Source organism: Phocoena phocoena, chromosome 13 (assembly GCF_963924675.1).
Source record: "Phocoena phocoena chromosome 13, mPhoPho1.1, whole genome shotgun sequence".
Classification (NCBI taxonomy): Eukaryota; Metazoa; Chordata; class Mammalia; order Artiodactyla; family Phocoenidae; genus Phocoena; species Phocoena phocoena.
Genome location: NC_089231.1, coordinates 41,578,887 through 41,597,211, shown reverse-complemented (window position 1 = coordinate 41,597,211; position 18,325 = coordinate 41,578,887). Strand labels below are relative to the sequence as shown.

The 18,325-nt window shown below is 36.9% G+C and overlaps 1 protein-coding gene and 1 pseudogene across 4 annotated transcripts in view; both read right to left on the bottom strand.

The window, feature by feature from the left end:
- The window catches only part of NOL4 (nucleolar protein 4), a 394,072-nt gene that overhangs the window by 327,634 nt on the left and 48,113 nt on the right, over positions 1-18,325 (bottom strand). The gene's annotated exons all lie outside the window — the stretch shown is intronic.
- Positions 4,864-4,921, bottom strand: LOC136133331 (U6atac minor spliceosomal RNA; annotated as a pseudogene).

Here is an 18,325-nt window from a genome sequence, read left to right as displayed (position 1 = left end):
ATGCCTACTTTCAGGAGGGTGTTTATCATAAATGGGTATTGAACTTTGTTGAAAACTTTTTCTCATCTATTGAGATGATCATATGATTTTTCTCCTTCAGTTGGTTAATATGGCGTATCACATTGATTGATTTGCATACATTGAAGAATCCTTGCATTACTGGGATAAACCCCACTTGATCATGGTGTATGATCCTTTTAATGTGCTGTTGGATTCTGTTTGCTAGTGTTTTGTTGAGAATTTTTGCATCTATGTTCATCAGTGATATTAGCCTGTAGTTTTCTTCCTTTGTGGCATCTTTGGTTTTGGTATCAGGGTGATAGTGGCCTTGTAGAATGAGATAGGGAGTGTTCCTTCCTCTGCTATATTTTGGAAAAGTTTGTGAAGTACAGGTGTTAGCTGTTCTCTAAATGTTTGACAAAAGTCGCCAGTAAAGCCATCTGGTCCTCGGCTTATGTTTGTTGGAAGCTTTTTAATCACAGTTTAAATTTCAGTGCTTATGATAGGTCTGTTTATATTTTCTATTTCTTCCTGGTTCAGTCTCAGAAGGTTGTGCTTTTTAAGAATTTCTTAAATTTCTTAATTTCCATTTCTTCCAGGTTGTCAATTTTATTGGTCTAGAGTTGCTTGTAGTAATCTCTCATAATACTATGTATTTCTGCAATAGGAGTATTTCTTCTCCTTTTCATTTCAAATTCTATTGATTTAAGTAGTCTCCCTTTTTTTCTTGATGAGTCTGGCTAATGATTTATCAATTTTGTTTATCTTCTCAAAGAACCAGCTTTTAGTTTTAGTGATCTTTGCTATTGTTTCCTTCATTTCTTTTTCATTTATTTCTGATCTGATCTTTATGATTTCTTTCCTTCTTCTAATTTTGGGGTTATTTTGTTCTTCCTCCTCTAATTGCTTTAGCTGTAAGATTAGGTTGTTTACTTGAGATGTTTCTTATTTCTTGAGGTAGGACTGTATTGCTATAAATTTCCCTCTTAGAACTGCTTTTGCTGCATCCCATAGGTTTTGGGTCGTCGTATTTTCATTGTCATTTGTTTCTAGGTTTTTTTTTTATTTCCCCTTTGATTTTTCAATGCTCTCTTGGTTATTTAGTAATGTATTGTTTAGCCTCCATGTGTTTGTATTTTTTACAGATTTTTTCCTGTAATTGATGTCTGGTCTCATAGCATTATTCTCAGAAAAAATACTTGAAACGATTTCAATTTTCTTAACTTTACCAAGGCTTGATTTGTGACCCAACATATGATCTATCCTGATGAATGTTCCATGAGCACTTAAGAAGAAAGTGTATTCTGTTGTTTTTGGATGGAATGTCCTACAAATATCAATTAAGTCCATCTTGTTTAATGTATCATTTAAAGCTTGTGTTTCTTACTTAGTTTCATTTTGGATGATCTGTGCATTGGTAAAAGTGGGATGTTAAAGTTCCTTATTATGACTGTGTTACTGTCGATTTCCCCTTTTATGGCTTTTAGCATTTGCCTTATGTATTGAGGTGCTCCTATGTTGGGTGCATAAATATTTACACTTCTTATATTTTCTTCTTGGATTGAGACCTTGATCTTATGTAGTGTCCTTCTTTGTCTCTTGTCATAGTGTTTATTTTAAAGTCTATTTTGTCTGATAAGAGAATTGCTACTCCAGCTTTTTTTGATTTCCATTTGCATGGAATATCTTTTGCCATCCCCTCAGTTTTCCATTGTGTGTGTCCCTAGGTCTGAAGTGGGTCTCTTGTGGACAGCACATATATGGGTCTTGTTTCTGTATGCATTCAGCCAGTCTATGTCTTTTGGTTGGAGCATTTAATCCATTTACATTTAAGGCAATTTTTGATACGTATGTTCCTATTACCATTTCTTAATTGTTTTGGGTTTGTTATTGTAGGTCTTTCCTTCTGTTGTATTTCCTGCCTAGAGAAGTTCCTTTAGCATTTGTTGTAAAGCTTTTTTGGTGGTGCTGAACTCTCTCAGCTTTTGCTTGTCTCTAAAGGTTTTAATTTCTCCATCTAATCTGAATGAGATCCTTGCTGGGTAGAGTAATCTTGGTTGTAGATTTTCACCTTTCATCACTTTAAATATATTGTGCCACTCCCTTTTGGCTTGCAGAGTTTCTACTGAAAGATCAGCTGTTAACCTTATGGGGATTCCCTTGTATGTTATTTGTTGGTTTTTCCTTGTTGCTTTTAATATTTTTTCTTTGTATTTAATTTTTGATAGTTTGATTAATATGTGTCCTGGCGTATTTCTCCTTGGATTTATCCTGTATGGGACTCTCTGCACTTCCTGGACTTGATTATTCCCTCTCCCATATTAGGGAAGTTTTCAACTATAATCTCTTCAAATATTTTCGCAGTCCCTTTCTTTTTGTCTTCTTCTGGGACCCCTATAATTCAAATGTTGGTGCATTTAATGTTGTCCCAGAGGTCTCTGAGACTGTCCTCAAATCATTTCATTCTTTTTTCTTTATCAATTCATTTCATTCTTTTTTCTGTATTCTGCTCTGCAGTAGTTATTTCCACTCTTTTATCTTCCAGGTCACTTATCTGTTCCTCTGCCTCAGTTATTCTCCTATTGATTCCTTCTAGAGAATTTTTAATTTCATTCATTGTGTTGTTCATGATTGTTTGTTTGCTCTTTAGTTCTTTTTTGTATTTTCTCCATTCTATATCCAAGATTTTGCATCATGTTTACTATCATTTGTCTGAATTCTTTTTCCGGTAGACTGCCTATTTCCTCTTCATTTATTTGGTCTGGTGGGTTTTTACCTTGCTCCTTCATCTGCTGTGTGCTTCTCTGTCTTCTCATTTTGCTTAATTACTGTGTTTGGGGTCTCCTTTTCACAGGCTGTAGGTTCATAGTTCCTACTGTTTTGGTGTCTGCCCCCAGTGGGTAAGGTTGGTTCAGTGGGTTGTGTACTCTTCCTGGTGGAGGGGACTGGTGCCTGTGTTCTGGTGGATGAGGCTGAATCTTGTCTTTATGGTGGGCAGGACCACGTCTGGTGGTGTGTTTTGGGGTGTCTGTGACCTCATCATGATTTTAGGCAGCCTCTCTGCTAATGGGTGAGGTTGTGTTCCTGCCTTCCTAGTTGTTTGGTATAGGGTGTCTAGCACAGTAGCTTGATGGTCGTTGGGTGGAGCTGGGTTTTACTCTGAGATGGAGATCACTGGGAGAGCTTTCGCTGTTTGATATTACATAGAACCAGGAGGTCTCCGGTGGACCAATGTTCTGAATTCAGCTCTCCCACCTCAGAGGCTCTGGCCTGACGCTGGCCGGAGCACGAAGACCTTGTGAGCCACACGGCTCAGAAGCAAAGGTAGATAAAAAGAAAGAAAGAAAAATAATAAAATAAAGTTATTAAAATAAAAAAATTATTAAAAATAAAAAATTTAGGGCTTCCCTGGTGGTGCTGTGGTTTAGAGTCCGCCTGCTGATGCAGGGGACGCAGGTTTGTGCCCCGGTCTGGGAAGATCCCACATGCCACGAAGCGGCTGGGCCCATGAGCCGTGAACCATGGCCACTGAGCATGCGTGTCCGGAGCCTGTGCTCCACAATGGGAGAGGCCACAACAGTGAGAGGCCCGTGTACTGCAAAAAAAAAATAAAATAAAATAAAATAATTTAAAAGTAATTAAAAGAAAGAAAGCAACCAAAGCAAAAAACAAATCCACCAATGATAACAAGTGCTAAAAACTATCCAAAACAAAACAAAAGTAAAAAAAACCACAGACAAACAGAACCATAGGACAAATGGTAAAAGCAAACCTATAAAGACAAAATCACACAAAGAAGCATACACATACACACTCACAAAAAGGGAAAAAGGAAAAAAACAAATATATCTATATATTAAAAAAAAAGAAGAGAGCCACCAAATCAATAAACAAATCTACCAGTGATAATAAACTCTAAATACTAAACTAAGATAAACATAAAACCAGCAACAAATTAGATGCAGAAAGCAAACCCCAAGTCTACAGTTGCTCCCAATGTCCACTGCCTCAATTTTGGGATGATTCAATGTCTATTCAGGTATTCCACTGATATAGGGTACATCTAGTTGATTGTGGAGATTTAATCTGATGATCCTAAGTCTGCTGGGAGAAACTTCCCTTTCTCTTTGTTTGCACAGCTCCTGGTGTTCAGCTTTGGATTTGGCCCTGCTTCTGCATGTAGCTCGCTTGAGGGCATCTGTTCTTCGCTCAGGATGGGGTTAAAGCAACAGCTGATTAGGGGGCTCTGGCTCACTCAGACTGGGGGTAGGGAGGGGTATGGAATGTGGGCCAAGCCTGAGGCAGCAGAGGCCAGCATGACATTGCAACAGCCTGAGGTGCACCGTGTGCTCTCCAGGGGAAGTTGTCCCTGGATCATGTGACCCTGGCAGTGGCAGGCTGCACAGGCTCCCAGGAGGGGGGGTGTGGATAGTGACCTGTGCTTGCACACACAGGCTACTTGGTGACTGTAGCAGCAGTGTTAGCATTTTGTGCCTGTCTCTGGCATCCACGCTGATAGCTGCGGCTCGCACCACTCTCTGGCACTCATCTAGATGGTACTCTGAATCCCCTCTCCTCACGCACCCTGTAACAATGGTCTCTTGCCTCTTTGGCAGTTCCAGACTTTTTCCTGGACTCCCTCCTGGCTAGCTGTGGTGCATTAGCCCCCTTCAGGCTGTGTTCATGCAGCCAACCCCAGTCCTCTCCCTGGGATTTGACTTCTGAAGCCAGAGCCTCAGCTCCCAGCCCCCACCCACCCCAGCAGGCAGGCAGACAAGCCTCTCAGGCTGGTGAGTGCTGGTCGGCACCAACCCTCTGTCCAGGAATGTCTCCACTTTGCCCTCTGCATCCCTGTTGCTGTGCAAGCCCTCTTCCATCCTTGTCGAGGGGACTGCTAACTTTTTCTCCTCTTATACAACACCCATGTTCACTGTATTATTCACAATAGCCAAGATATGCAAACAACCTTTGTCCATCAATGGATGAACACATAATGAAAATGTGTTATATATATACACACACATATATATGTATATATATATATGTGTGTGTATATATATATATATATATATATATATATATAATGGAATACTATTCAGCCCTGAGAAAGGAGGAAATAGTACAAGTTGCAACAACACTGATGGACCTTGAGGGCATTATGCTAAGTGAAATAAGCCCTACAGAAAAAGACAAAAACCTCATGGTATCATATGTGGAATCTAAAAAGATAGTCAAAAATCATAGAAACAGAGAGTAGAAAAGTGGTTGGCAGGGAGGCTGCATAAAGGGTACAAACTTTCAGCTATAATATGAATAAGATCTGAAGATCTAATGCAAAATATGGTGACTACAGTTGATGACACTGTACCATATCATTGAAATTTGCTAAGACAATAGAACTTAAATTTTTTCACCAAAAAAACAGAGAAAGCTGATGTATGTGTTAATTATCTAGATGGGAGGAATCTTCTCACCATGTATATCCAATCACCACAGTGTACACTCTAAGTATCTTACAATTTTATATGTCAATTTACCTCATAAAGCTGATTTTAAAAAATACAAATAAATAGACACCCCAAGTTCCAAGATTAGAAGACTTAATATTGGTATGATACCAATATCCCCAAATTAATCTACAGATTCAACACAATTATATCAAAATTCCAACTCCTTTTTTTAAGAGGTACAAACTATTATGTATAAAATAAGCTACAAGGATATATTGTACAACATTGGGAATATAGCTAATATTTTATAATAACTATAAATGGATTATAACCTTGAAAAAGTGTTAATCACTATATTGTACACCTGTAACTTATATAATATTGTACATCAACTATACTTCAACAAAAAAATAAAAGGTTAAAAAAAAGAAATTGGCAAGTTGATCCTAAAATTCATTGAAGATGCAAGACTCAGAAAAACTAAACCCATCTACAAAAAAGAAAGTTAGAGAAGTCATTCTTCTTGATGTCAAGACATACTACAAAAGTGCAATAATCAAGACAGCATGCTACGACCATAAAGATAGACATATAGATCAACGGAGTAGAATTGAGCACTCATAAGTAAATCATACATCCATAGTCACATGGTTTTTGACAAGGGTGCCAAGACAATTCAGTAAAGCAAAGAATAGTTTTTGACAAACGGTGCTAGGACAACTGGATATGCATGTGCAAAAGACTGAACTGGATGCCTCTCTCATACCATATCCAAAATGTAACTCAAAATGAATCAATAACCTAAATGTTAGAGCTAAAGTTATAATATTCTTAGAAGAAAACATAGGTGCAAATCTTTATCACCCCACTTTAGGTGACAATTTATTAATATGACACCTACAGCATAATCAACCAAAGAAAAGAGAGATAATTTGGACTGTATCAAAACTAAAAATTTTACATGTTAAAGAATACTATCAAAGAAGTGAAAATCCAAATCACAGAGTGGAAGAAAATATTTGCTCATAATATATTGGATAAGGATATAGTTCCAGAATATATAAAGAAGTCATAACAGTTCTACAATAAACAGGCAACACAATTTTAAAATGGGCAAAGAACTTGAATAGACATTTCCCTAGAGAAGATACATTGTACAAATGGTCAATAAGCACATGAAATGATGCTCAACGTGATTAGTCATTTAGATAAATGCAAACCACAAGCTGATACTATTCCATATCCACTAGGATGACTATAATTTTTAAAAATGGGAAATAGCAAGTGTTAGTTAACATGTGGAGAATTTGGAAACCTCAAACGTTGCTGTGTGAATTTAAATGGTAAAGCTATTTGGAAACAGCTTGGCAGTTCCTAAAATAGTTAGTTACCATATGACCCAGGAATTCCCCTCCTGGGTATAAAACAAAGAGAATTGAATACTATGTCCACACAAAATTTTGTACACAAACGTTCATAGCAGAATTATTCATGATAGCCAAAAGTAGAAACTACTCAAAGTATCAATCAACTAAAGAATGTATAAACAAAATTTGGCATATCCATACAATGGAATATTACTCATACATAAGAAGAAATGATGTGCTAATTCATGCTATGTCATGGTTGAACTTTGAAAACATTACACTAAGTGGAAGAAGGCTGACATAAAGGCCACATATTGTATCATTCCATTTATATAAAATTTCCAGGATAGGCAAATCCATTGAGATAGTTAAGTTGATTAGTTTTCAGGGCCTAGGAGGAGGGACAAATGAAGAGTGAATGCTAATGGATGTGAGCAATTATTTTCAGGATGATGACTATATTCTGCAATTATGTAGTGATGATGGTTGCACAGCCTGGTGAATATACTTAAAACCACTAAATTGTTCATGTTAAAAGGGTGAATTTTATGGTACATAAATTATATCAGTAAAATAGCAATACAAAAATACATTTGTGAATGGTTTCATATCTTCCCCAATTTATTGTAAACTGAGTGCAGAAAGAATAAAGTGTGGAAAGCAACGCACCAAAATGTTTAACAGTGACAATTTTGGGGTGGTGGGATTAAGGGTTATTTTTTAAATTTAACTTCCTCTTTCTCATATTTTTAAATAATTCGATTAACCTTATAATCCTAATAAAATGAATTTGATAGAAAACAATAGACATCCATTAGCTGAAAAGCACATAAAATTTAACCCACCCCTCATACTTTATTAACTCAAAATGGATCATATAATAAATGTAAAATGTAAAACTATAAAATGTCTTACTAGAAAACATAGGAGAATCCCATGACTAGGTAGAATTTGATCCAGGTATGCAAGGTTGGTTAATCAACTAAGGTAATCCATCATGTCAACAAACTTAAAAAAGACCAAAAAAATCACATGATCATATCAATAGATGCAGAAAAAGCTTTTGACAAAAACCAGTACACATTCATGGTAAAACCTTTCAGTAAACTAGGAATAGAGAGGAGCTTTCTCAACTTGACAAAGACTATTTACAAAAAAACTACAGCTAATGTCATATTTAATGGTGAGAAACTCAAAGCTTTCCCATTGAGAACAAGTACAAGGTAAGGATTTTCCCCCCTCACCACTCCTTTAAACATTGTACTGGAAGTCCTTGTTAATGCTATAAAAGGCAATGAAAGATATACAGATTGGGAAGGAAGACATAAAACTGTCTTTGTTCACAGATGACATGATCATCTGTGTAGAAAATCTAAAAGAATCAACAACAACAACAGTAAAAACTCCTGGGATTTATAAGCAGTTATAACAAGGGTGCAGGATAAAAGGCTAAATATGCAAAAGTCAACTGATTTTCCATATACTAGCAATGAACAAGTAGATTTGAAATAAAAACAATATCATTTACATTAGCACCAAAAAATAAAATACTTAGATATAAACCTAACAAAATATGTACATGATCTATCCAAGGAAAACTACGAAACCCTGGTGAATAAAATCAAAGAAGAGGTATATAAATGGAGAGATATTCTATCTTCCTGGATAGGAACAGTCACTATTGTCAAGATGTCAGTTCTTCCCAACTTGATCTATGGATTGAAGGCACATCTAGTCAAAATCCCAGCAAATTATTTTATGGATAGCGACAAACTGTTTTAAAGTTTGTGGGAAGAGGCAAATGACCAAGAAGAGCCAACACAACATTGAAGGAGAAAAACAAAGTTGGAGGAATGACACTACCTGATTTCAAGACTTACTATAAAGCTGAAATAATCAAAACATTGTGCTATTGGTAAAAGAATAGACAAACAGAACAATGGAACATAATATAGAGCCCAGAAATATATCCCCATAAATATACCTAACTGATCTTTGACTAAAGGGCAAAAGTACTAAAATGGAGAACAGTCTTTTTAACAAGTGGTGCTGGAACAACTGGACTTTCACATGACGAATCTAGACACAGGTCATACACTCTTCACAAAAACTAATTCAAAATTGATCACAGACCTAAATGTAAAATGCAAAGCTATGAAATTCCTAGAAGAAAAACATAGGAGAAAACCTAGATGGCTTCTGGTATGATGATGCTTTTTTAGATACACCACCATTGGCACAATCCATGAAGGAAATAATTTATAAACTGGGCTACATTAAGATTTTAAATTTCTTCTCTGCAAAAGAAAATATCAAGAGAATTATAAGATAAGCCACAGATTGAGAGAAAAGATTTGCAACAGACACATCTGATACAGGACTATTATCCAAAATATACAAAGAACTCTTAAAACTCAACAATAAGAAAACCAACAACTCGATTAAATCATGAGCCAATACCTTAACAGACACCTCACCTAAGAAGATATACTGATGGCAAACAAGCGTATGAAAAGATGCTCTGCATCGTATATCATCAGGGAAATGCAAACTGAAACAATGAGATACAACTCTACACCTATTAGAATGGCCAAGATCAGAACAATGACAACATCAAATGCTGGCAAGGATATGGAACAACAGAAAGCCTCACTCATCGCTTATAGGAATGCAAAATGGTACAGCCATCTTGGAAGACAGTTTGGCTTTTTCTTACAAAACTAAACGTACTCTTACCTATGATCCAGCAGTAGTACTCCTTGATGTGTACCCATAGGAGTGAAAAATTATGCCCCCACAAAAACACTGTGTGTGGATGTTAATAGTAGATTTGTCCATAATTGCCGAAACTTGGAACCAAGCAAGCTGTCCTTCAGTAGGTGAATGAATAAATAAACTGTGGTACACCAGACAATGAAATACATTCAGCACTAAAAAGGAATGAGCTATCAAGCCATGAAAAGACATCAGCAGGGTTTAGGGAGTTTAAATGCATATTACTAAGTGAAGGAGCCAATCTGAAAAGGCTCCATACTGTATGATGCCAACCATATGACTTTCTGGAAAGGCAAAACTATGTACACAATAAAAAGATCAGTGGATGTCAGGGGTTGGGGGAGAGAGATGAATAGAGCAGTGGAAATACTCTGCATGATATTATAATGATGGATATTTGTCATTATACATTTGTCCAGACCCACAGAATGTACAACTCCTAAGTTAAATTATGGACCTTGGGCGGTTATGAGGTGTCAATGTAGGTTCATCCCTGGTAAACATTTTTTAAGAACCAAACTGGGGAGTGATACTGATAATGTGGGAGGCTATGAATGTATGGAGGTAGAGAGTAAGTCTTAAAAAAGAGCATATCTGTTCAACCTTAGTTTAAGCAGAGTCCTTCAGCATGATACCAAAATATGATCCATGGAAGGAAAACTGATAAATTAGATATACCAAAATAGAAATACCTGTTCTGTAAAAGATACGGTTTAAAATGTATAAAGACAAGACACAGACTGGGAGAAAATATTTGCAAATCACATTTTTTTTTTTTTTTGCGGTACGCAGGCCTCTCACTGCTGCGGCCTCCCCCGTCACAGAGCACAGGCTCCGGATGCGCAGGCTCAGCGGCCATGGCTCACGGGCCCAGCCACTCCGCAGCATGCGGGATCTTCCCGGACCGGGGCACGAACCCACGTCCCCTGCATCAGTAGGCGGACTCCCAACCTGCGCCACCAGGGAAGCCCTTGCAAATCACATTTTTGACAAAATACTTGGATCTAGGATATACAGTCAACTCTCAAAAACTCAATAATAAGCAAACAAATATCCCAAATTAATAAATGAGTAATGAGCAACCTAAGTGTCCATCGACAGATGAATGGATAAAGAAGATGTGGCACATGTATACAATGAAACATTATTCAGCCATAAAAAGGAAATGAAATTGAGTTATTTGTAGCGAGGTGGATGGACCTAGAGACTGTCATACAGAGTGAAATAAGTCAGAAAGAGAAAAACAAATACCATATGCTAATGCATATATATGGAAACCAAAAAAAAAGGTCTGAAGAACCTAGGGGCAGGACAGGAATAAAGACGCAGATGTAGAGAATGGACTTGAGGACACAGGGAGGGGGAAGGGTAGGCTGGGACGAAGTGAGAGAGTGGCATGGACATATATACACTACCAAATGTAAAATAGATAGCTAGTGGGAAGCAGCCACATAGCACAGGGAGATCAGCTCTGCTTTTGACCACCTAGAGGGGTGGGATAGGGAGGGTGGGAGGGAGACACAAGAGGGAGGGGATATGGGGATATATGTATATGTATAGCTGATTTACTTTGTTATAAAGCAGCAACTAACACACCAGCGTAAAGCAATTATACTCCAATAAAGATGTTAAAAAATAAAAAAATAAAAAATAAATAAATGAGTAATGATCTAAACAAACACTTCATCAAAGAATATATGTGGATTCAAGGAAACATAGGAAAAGATGCTCAATACCACTACTCATAAGGACAAAGGAAAGTAAAAGTACAATGAGATACTGCTACATAGCTATTAGAATAACAACAACAGAAGTCCTGACAACAGCAAGTATTAGTTAGGAGTGGAGCAACTGGCACTCTATACTTTGCTAGCAGGAATGCAAATGGTACTGTCACTTTGGAAAACAGTTTGTCAATGTCTTATAAAAGTAAGCACACATCTATCATATAACATTGCATTCGCATTCCTAGATACTTATCCAAGAGATAAAAACGTATTCACACCAAAACCTGTATGCAAATGTTTACAGCAACTCTATTCATAATCACCCAAAATGGAAACCACTCAGATTTCCTTCAATAAAGTAAATGGATAAATTATGGTATATTCACTCAAAGAAATAGTACTCAGAGATTTCTAGGAACAAAGTATTGATTCACACACCATGGATAAGTCTCAACTTCATTTTGCTAAATGAAAGAACCAGAGCCAAAAGTCTACATGTCGTGTGAGGCCACTCATATGATATCATGTAAAAGGCAAAACTACAGGGACAGGGAATGGACCAGTTGTTGCCAGGTGTAGGGGGTGGGGACAGGAGTTGTTTAAAAAGGGAAAGAATGAGGGCGTTTCGGGTGTAATGGAAACATTCTATTTTATGGTCGTGGTGGCGGCTACATAACTCTATGCCTTTGTCAAAACCCAAAGAACTGCATGTCACAAAGAGAGTGTTACTCTATGTGAGTAAAATATACAAGTAAAAATGAATAAATAATATCTTAGAAGAAAAACAGAATAAGCAATTGGTAAAAGATGAAAAGTATTAAATAATTGTAATCATGCAAAGGAACTCTATCTCAATTCACATACAAGCACATAAGCTTATATATACATACTAGGCCTGGAGAGAAAAGTAACTTTTGTCTAAACCTTGAACATATTAGCCCTTCCAAGGAATTTAAAGCTTCGACTGAGCTCTTCTAACTGCAAAGAGAAATTCAGAGCTAATTTGAGTAAGTGCTGAATTGTTATGAATGAGAAAATAATTTACATTGCTACTATTATTGTTACCATGAGAATGTTATAATATACAAATTATATATTAAGTATATACATAAATATTATATATAATAGCACATTATAATTATGTTTCTAAGAAAGATGTATCAATAAAAAAGATAGAAGATGGGCAAGTAACCAAGAGAGGAATCGAAGAGCACTTATAAGAGGATAACTGACACTTAAGAGTTGCTTGAATTACTATGACACTTCCCCCAAATAATGGTAAGCTCTACAACAAAGACAGAGAACACGGAGTGGGGCAGCTGCCACTCAAGGAAGGGACTGAGTTTCACGTTTGAGTGATATCAGTCTGATGATAAAGGAAGAGCCACTAGGGACAGAATAAATAGCAAGAAATCTGAGGAGACAGGGATTCGGATCCAAAGGAGACATGGAAATAAAAATCTCCTCATTAATTCACAAAAATTTGTGGGAGAGCATTTGACTTTTCAAATTTCATAATGGAGGGAGGCTCAAACCAATCTCTTAGGAGAAGGGAATCTCTAGTTGGCATATGGGTTACATATGGGATATCTGGGAGCAAATCAAACTGTTTACTGTCAAATAACTTACAAAAATAAACCACTAGAAATCAAGTGTTTGTATAAATCAAGAAGTGAAGAAGACATAGAAGCAATAAATTGGTGAAATTGAAATTGGAGAAACCGGAAGTTAGTTTTCAAAGGTAGTAAGTAGAAACTTCTGTGAAGCCTACAGAGTACCCCAGATTAGGGGTTCAAAATTTTCTTACTCTCCTGTCACCCACTCTCCCACTACACTCACTCTCTATTTTGTCCCTAGTTAAGACTTTCGGTTACCTCACACTCTCCTATCCTCCCGATTATCAGCCCACTTTTCAGTTTCACTTGCCTCCTTACCCTAGGCCCCCATAGGCAACCATTAAAACACAATGTCTATCTTAAAATCTGGATAATTCTGTCAAGAACTGTGAAGGATCTGAGATTTTCCCCTACTTGCAAGCTAATTCAGCCTGCCACAGTTTCATGGATGGTGGCAGAAGACACAAGACGCCTGCATTAGTGACAAAGGGCCACTGGCCATTATAGGAATAGTAGTAGCCAGAGTATCAACACTTGCATCAGTTCCCCAAGTTACAAGACTCACAGAGCAACAAGAAAAAGGCCAGTTGTCACCTGCACACATAGTGGGATACATACAGGAAAGAAATCCCGAGCTCAGGGAACCTGAATCTTTTATAATGGGTAGTAAGTCAGCCTAGACCTCGCCCTGGAGGAAGATACCATCTTTATCATACTGAACAGTCAGCAAACCCACCCTTTTCCCCAAGGGGAGACATTATCTTTTTTGTCCAAGCCTGTTCACTCTACAAATATCCTTTGAAGACAGTTCCAAACAAAGGCAGTCAGTGCCTCTACTCACAAGACACGCAGAAATGCTAGCTGCCTTCCAACAGTCCCCAAATTTTCTCTCTTGGTTTGGGGGTTTTATATTTACTCTAGAAATTGATTAAATCACACCCTACAGCATCCTTTATGAAAAAGAATTTCAGGTGGTCCTCACAGACACTCACCTTTATCATTTTCATCTTTTGTCTATATTACAGATGTCTGATTGCTCACCTCCGATTCACAGAGAACCAATGATAATCTGCAAAGGATGTCCTCTAAACCCTTACCACATAACTGTCCCTAACTAGACCAAAGTCTGTCTTCCCAAGAAATTGAACTCGAAACAAAAGACTGAGGCAGCCAACATGGTACCATGTGCAAACTGAAGACACAGAAGATAACTAGCAAAGTCTTACTTTCTAAAAAAGGTAATCTTTAGAGAGCAGAATGGAACAGTTATGCAATGGGAAGCATTTCCAAGCCACCAGGCAATCCCACAAAGGGGAAGAGAAATAAGCTTTCTTGCTCCAATGAGGCCCAGCTCTATTATCTTCGACTGTGCTCCACGATAATTTCTTGTTTCCCGTGAAGTTCCCTAAAATACCCCCAAGCAGTTTTACATTTTCTTTAACTTTTTAGTGTAGGTTTATAGTCTGCACCTATCAATTCTTGAATAACCCTTAAATACAATTTACCTTCCTAAGATCATCAAGCCACTCAAATCGTGGCCCAATCTCCTTCTTCACTAAGGAGATAAAGGTAATTGTCATGAGCTCCTCTTACTCTACCTCAAAAGACCTATAATATCATCTATCTATCTAAAACATATACATGATAGCAATTTTTACTTTACACTGTATGCCTAATATGATGTGACAACCAGCAGTCATTTGATCAAAGAAATGATTTTCCCCTTTGTGTTAAATAGGCTTATAACTAGCTTTACAACATGATCAGAAATAAGCATGTTTGTTTTGGCAAAGATATCTTCAGCTCTGAAAAATGTCACTTTACTTTTAGAATCTTTTTAGCCTTTCATGACAAAAACTGATCCATTTTATTACAAAAAGTGTTATTTTACTCTTTCCCTGAAAGACAGTTTTGACTGCTTTACAAAGAGATCGCTATGCTTTCTTTTTTGGAAATTTAAGCGAAAACTTTCATGATGTCACGCACTGTTTGATAGTTTCATTATTGCCAGGGTGCCAGGGAAAGAGGGTAAGTAGATGCACAGTCAAAATCCAATTTTCAGATGTTCATCATCATATTTTCTATGTAACTCTTCTTTTTGGGCTGCTTGGTGGAAATAATACACTTGTAAATCCACTTATTTTCTCTTCTGTTTACTTTACTGTGAGTTACATTAGTCTCATACTTTGACAAATCATCTTATTTCCCTGGTCCACTTTTGTGAATTTGGGATATAACTCAATAAAATAATATGCAAATTTCACAAATATAAACAATAGCATGAAAGCACCTGACCTTCTCCTTGCTAACCGAATGTTAGCGAAGACCAAGTGAGCAATATTTCCCTCACAGTACCTGAGCAACCAAGGATATAATAGTCATGAACCACTACGGAGAATGTAATTGAGAGTGTATTGAGAAAGTAATCTGATGATGATATCATAATTAATCTTGCATTTCATATTTATTAAAGCTATTTCAAGCAATGTTTCATCCTTTTTCCCCTCTGGATCATTTGATACTCAGCCAGATCGTAAAGTAGGTCAAAGATTTTGCTTTGAGAAACACTCATCGGTTAGCTACCTGAAGGCAAAGATTTTCACCCATTCCTTTGACTACCACACACCTAGACCAGCAGAGAACTAATATATGCCTAATAAAATGTCACAGTCCTTAATGTGTATATTTCAAATTTTGTCCTTTCCCTTCCTTTGCCTTAACATCCTTTTGACTCCAAGGAGACAACTTTTGTAAGCATGACTTTTCAATCCAGTTTGGCCTCTCTGAATTTCTAACCCTTATTGCTACTTCACTGCTGGAAAATTTCCACTTACGTGGTAAAAATTATCAAGTTTAATATTTCCAAAACAAACTCATCACTATGTACTACATAACATAAAAAGCGCCTCACATTTCCCCCTGCCACTTGTCACATTATTCCATTAGTAATCGAGGCTCACCTTCTCAGCTTTTTATTTCCTCTTTCTCCCATATCTACTGTCAGTATTAAAGCCTTATTATCCTTTTAAAACTTGTTTATTTTATTTATAGTTATGTTTAAATTACAACTGTAATATGGACTTATTTGAAGAGCTAATACAATCCAAAGCTGCATAATAAAAGAGTTGATAGTTCAACCCCAACATCCATGTCCTGCCCCTTCTACACAATCAGGGTTTCAAGATTGTTGTGGCACAATGACTATTGTTACTTAATTGATACCCAAATTCATGCCAAGCCTCTTTCCAGTTCTACTGCAACTACCGTAACTCAGGTCTGCTCTATCAAAATGACCATTTTTCATGTTTGAGTCTTTCCACTTCGTCCATAATCCATTCTGCTCACTTCCACCATATAGATCTTAAGATCATGTTCTATTTTGCCACTCTCTAACATAATAAAACAAAAACAGCAACAAAAAACACAGCCAGTTGAATAAAGTCTAAACTCCTGATTTTAACATTCAAGGATCTTCTATAGTTGCCAAGGCATAAAATAACAAAAATGTGGATTAGGAATTAAGTGAACAAACTTATCCATTACTAATTGTTACTCTAGGATAACACAATTAGTAAAGTGTATGATTACACATTCTATTCTAAGTCTCCTTCTTTCCCTATAGAATGAAAAATGAGTATATCAAACATTCTAGCTAACTTTAAAATTATAAAAGTCTATCTTTCAAATCTTAGCTTTCATTATTCCACTAAGTGTTCTCTACTTTTCAGTCCAATGAAACTACAGTTGACCCTTGAACATGGGTTTGAACTGTGTGGGTCCACTTACAGGTGGAATTTTTCAATAAATATGCAAAAATGTACATGTACAACATAGTGTGCAAAACTTTTATTGAAGCAGATAGCCTATCCTTACAAAAACATACGGTGAGTGACATTTAATGTAAAGTTAATAATGTGTTAGTTTTCTGTTTCATAACTTTGCTTTCAAATAATTACATTACTGTATGGTATGCTTCTCTCTTGTAATTGGAGAAACTTCATATCAGCCTATCATCACAGGTAAGGGAGTTTTTTTTGATGTAATGATGTTTCCAATACTGTATTATGAATATGACTGAAACATTGCATGCTATAAAAATTGGTAGTGATTCATTCATTAGTGTACAGGATAGGCTACTGTGAAGCAATCATATGTATTACACTAGGTTACCATAAAACAATCATAGTTCTGCCCCTTCATTACCAATGCATGAATCGTTATACCTGTAAATAAATATCAATTTCTTTTTCACATTATCTTTTCATTTTTGATGTCTACTGTTAGTAATATGTATGACATCTAGTGTTTTGTATCTTGTGGATAATACTGATGTAGGTACTGATAGGTGATTCATCTTATAAACAGAGGAAATAAACCTAGGTTATGGATAAAAATGATACAGTACTGTAAGTGTATTTTCTCTTATGATTTTCTCAACATTTTCTTTTCTCTAGCTCACTTTATTGTAAGAATATATTATACAATACATATAACACACAAAATATGCCTTCACCAACTGCTTATTTTATCAGTAAGACCTCCAGTCAACAGTAGGCTACTAGTAATTAAGTTCTGGGGGAGTCAAAGATTTTCAACTGCATGGAGTCAAGTGCCCCAAATCCCCGCATTGTTAAGGGTCTACTATATGTGCCATTTACTCGTACTACAACTGCCAGAGTTTTTGCCCTTGCCATTCCTCTCTGTGAGCAATACTGAACTCTTACCCTTAATAAAATATTATCTATACATCATGGTAACATTTTTCAGAAAAAATTTCTTTAACCAGGAAAAAATTATCTTCTATAAAATCCCCAAAGCACATGGATTTTGCTTCTAAACTGCTTTTTTTTTTTTTTTTTTGCGGTACGCGGGCCTCCCACAGCCGTGGCCTCTCCCGTTGCGGAGCACAGGCTCTGGACGTGCAGGCTCAGTGGCCATGGCTCACGGGCCCAGCCACCCCGCAGCATGTGGGATCTTCCCAGACGGGGGAACGAACCTGCGTCCCCTGCATCGGCAGGCGGACTCCCAACCACTGCGCCACCAGGGAAGCCCTAAACTGCTTACTTTTTTAATATAGATTTTTAAAAAGTAATTTATAGTTTAAAACAGTTTTAGGTTCACAGCAAAATCGCGTGGAAGATACAGAGATTTCCCATATACTCCCTGACCCCGCACGTGCACAGCTTCACCCACTATCAACATCGCCCACCAGAGTGGGACATTTGCTACAATCGATGAAACTACTTTGTCACCCAGAGTTCACAGTTTACATCAGGGTTCACTCTTGATGTTGTACACTCTATGGGTTTAGACAAATGTATAGTGACATATACTTATCATTATAGTGTAATACAAAATAGTCTCAATGCCCTAAGAATCTTCCGTACTCC